At 38.6% G+C, this 4,009-nt stretch overlaps 1 pseudogene; it reads left to right on the forward strand.

Annotated features, from left to right (window-relative positions):
- Positions 1 to 2,208: 2,208 nt before the first annotated feature.
- Positions 2,209 to 3,442, forward strand: LOC100664152 (olfactory receptor 56B1-like; annotated as a pseudogene).
- The last annotated feature ends 567 nt before the right edge of the window (positions 3,443 to 4,009 follow it).

Genomic DNA, 4,009 nt, shown 5'->3' on the forward strand with positions numbered 1-4,009 from the left:
CCCATTCCCTTCTTGCCTGCATGGTTTCTGCTGTGTAGTCTGAACTTATTCTTATTGATTCTCCCTTGAAGGAAACCTTTGTTTTCTCCCTGGCTGCTTTTAAAATTTTCTGTTTGTCTTTTGTTTTGGCAAGTTTGATGATAATATGTCTTGGTGTTTTTCTTTTTGGATCAATCTTAAATGGGGTTCGATGAGCATCTTGGATAGATATCCTTTCGTCTTTCATGATGTCAGGGAAGTTTTGTGTCAGGAGTTCTTCAACTATTTTCTCTGTGTTTTCTGTCCCCCCTCCCTGTTCTGGGACTCCAATCACTCGCAAGTTATCCTTCTTGATAGAGTCCCACATGATTCTTAGGGTTTCTTCATTTTTTTTAATTCTTTTCTCTGATTTTTTTTCAGCTATATTGATGTTGATTCCCTGGTCCTCCAGTAGTCCCAGTCTACATTCTAATTGCTCGAGTCTGCTCCTCTGACTTTCTATTGCATTGTCAAATTCTGTAATTTTATTGTTAATCTTTTGGATTTCTATATGCTGTCTCTCTATGGATTCTTGCAACTTATTAATTTTTCCACTATGTTCTTGAATAATCTTTTTGAGTTCTTCAACAGTTTTATCAGTGTGTTCCTTGGCTTTTTCTGCATTTATCCTAATTTCATTTGTGATATCTTTAAGCATTCTGTAAATTAGTTTTTTATATTCTGTATCTGATAATTCCAGGATTGTATCTTCATTTGGGAAAGATTTTGATTCTTTTGTTTGGGGGGTTGGAGAGGCTGTCATGGTCTGTTTCTTTATGTGGTTTGATATGGACTGCTGTCTCCGAGCCATCACTGGGAAACTAGATTTTCCAGGTAATCAGCTAAAAAAAAAAAATGCCGTCAGATCCCTATCTGAATTCTCTCTCTGATTCCGGGTATTTGGATGTTAATGGAGCCACCTGGTACGCTGGCTCCTAGTTCTGAAAACGGTCGCTGTCTGCCCATATTTGTTCGTTTTCTGTCTCTAAGTCTGTGCTTGTTGTTCAGAGTTCATAGATTGTTATGTATGTGATTGATTCCCTTGTTTTTCCGAGTCCGCCCCTAAGCTTTTATATAAGCCTCCAACATAGTTCTTTTGAAGATTCCAAATTGCAATAGAAATTTTGAAAAGATACAATGGAAAGAATGTAATTAAATTAATTCTAAAACTGTCTTCAATTACATACACATAATTGGCCTAATGGGCGTGATATATGACTGCCTTCTAGAACAGATTAATTTAAATTAAAAGAGAAAAATCAAATACAATTTAGACTGAGAGAGAGAGTGTATTAGTGCTTCTCCACTTTGAAAGAAAAGCAAGTATAATATACAAAAACATAAAAAGAAAAAAAAAGGAAGATGAGACAGAGAAAGAGACAGAGATTCAGTTAGAAGGTTTATTCAGGAGATACTAAGGGAGAATTTTTGTATAAATAGCTAAGTGTGCATCTTAGATTTCAGCCAAACTTGGTTACTCATTCTTGTCTGAGCAGGACAATAATTTTTTCTTTGCCCTGTTAAAATTTTAGATTTTATACTGGGAAAGCATACCAATTCGCCCAAGGCAAGGTCATGGAAACTCCATAGACACATCCAAACACCCTGAGGGACTAAATTACTTGGCTGGGAGCTGTGGGGACCATGGTCTCAGGGAACATCTGGCTCAATTGGCATGTTACAGATTATAAAGAAAATGTTCTACTTTCTACTTTGGTGAGTAGAGTCTGGGGTCTGATAAGCTTGTGAGCGGCCATCTAAGATACTCCACTGGTCTCACCCTGTCTGGAGCAAGGCAGAATGAAGAAGACCAAAGACACAAGGGACTAACGGACTACAACTACCACGGCCTCCACCAGACTTAGTCCAGTATAACTAGATGGTGCCTGGCTACCACCACTGACTGCTCTGACAAGGATCATAATAGAGGGTCCTGGGCAGAGTTGGAGAAAAATGTAGAACAAAATTCTAACTCACAAAAAAAAAAGGCCAGACTTACTGGCCTGACAGAGACTGGAGAAACCCTGAGAGCATGGCCTCTGGACACCCTTTTAGCTCAGTAATGAAGTCACTCCTGAGGTTCACCCTTCAGCCAAAGATTAGACAGGTCCATAAAACAAAACGAGACTAAAGACGCACACCAGCCCAGGGGCAAGGACTAGAAGGCAGGATGAGACAGGAAAGCTGGTAATAGGGAACCCAAGTTGAGAAGGGAGAGTGTTGACATGTTGTGGGCCTGGTAACCAATGTCACAAAACAATACGTGTGCAAATTGTTTAATGAGAAGTTAATTTTGTCCAGAAACATTCATCTAAAGTACAATAAAAAAAATAGATTTTGTATTTCTAAAGAAATGAATGTAATTACACTTGTAAAATGCTAAACACAAGCTTATACAAACAGATAGCTAAGGATTTTTATTTTCTTATGCTTTATGATATTCTAAGCGTGAATACTTTTTCTTTTTAGAAGAATGCCTACATACTGCAGAGTTTCCAACAGTTCTCAATGGCATGTTTCAGTTTCTCCCGATGGGACTCCCAGGCATTCATAGCTGACAGCACTGGCTCTTTCTACCTCTGGCAATGCTCTACCTTTCAGCATTTGGTGCCAACCTCTTCACTCTTCTTACCACCTACCAAGTGACTGCTCTGCAACCTATGTACTATTTTCTTGGTATCTTGGCTGTGGTAGATATAGGCTTAGCCAGTGTCATCATGACTAAGATCCTGGCCATCTTCTGGTTTGATAACAAATCCATCAGTCTTCCTGAATGTTTTGTTCAAATTTATGCCACCCACTGTTTTCTGTGCATGGAATCTGGTATCTTTCTATGTATGGTTATGGATAGATATGTGGCCATTTGCCATCCATTGAGATACCCATCTGTCATCCCTGAATCCTTTGTAACCAAAGCCACCATGGTCATGGTGCTCAGGAGTGGTCTCTTGGTAATCCCAAAGCCTGTGTTGGGATCCCAGAGAAATTATTGCTCCAGGAATGAAATTGATCACGGTGCTCCCACCTGGGTGTCACCAACCTAGCCTGTGATGATATAAGTCCAAATGGACCCTGCCAGTTGATTCTGGCTTGGTTTGGTATGGACGGTGACCTGGCCTTGATCATCTTGTCATACACTTTTATCTTAAGATCTGTGCTGAGATTGAGCTCTAAAGAAGCATCATCTAAAGCCCTAAGCACATGCTTTTCCCATCTCAATCTCATCCTCTTCTTCTATACAACCATTGTTGTAGTGTCTGTCACACACCTGGCTGAGAGAAGGGTGACCCTCATACCTGTGCTTCTCAATGAGCTACACAATATCATCCCACCAGCCCTGAATCCTGTGGTGTATGCACTCAGGACCCAGGAGCTCAGGGTCAGTTTCTTGAAGCTCCTAAAGTGCAACAGAAAGAGCAAATGATATTATTTATGTTTAAAGTGTCCCTACCCTCCCTAGTAAACAGTAGAGTTTGTGTATGTTAACATCAAACTGCATTGAAAACTATAACATTCATTGATTAAGGAGTGGATTAGGAAATGAAGTAAACTTATTTCAACCCCATTCAATTAACTCCATGTTTGGTAGCAGTTTATCAAACAGATTCACTGGAACCTAGACTTCATGTAATAACATGCTGGGTGATGTGCCTTGAAGCTTAACTTGTAAACAGGTTCTTTAGAATTTTGACTATAAGAGAACTGGATATTATTCTATGTATAAAGCAGAGTAATTAATACTATTTGAACAGGAGAATATATAATGAAATAAATATTTTTTTATAAGATTTTAGAAGTTGGGTGCAAAGTGAGTTTGATTATAGTCATAGAGACCAATTGTTTTGGATAATTTTATATTACATAAGAAAATCTTATAATAAGGCCCAACATAGGGCTATATCAATGAAAGATATAAGAAAAAAAAAAGCAATATTGTGAAAGAAAAAGTACACTTCATAATCTGATGGTTTGGAGTAAAAAATGGTTCTCG

The sequence above is a fragment of the Loxodonta africana genome, chromosome 7, assembly GCF_030014295.1.
Source record: "Loxodonta africana isolate mLoxAfr1 chromosome 7, mLoxAfr1.hap2, whole genome shotgun sequence".
NCBI classification, from domain to species: domain Eukaryota; kingdom Metazoa; phylum Chordata; class Mammalia; order Proboscidea; family Elephantidae; genus Loxodonta; species Loxodonta africana.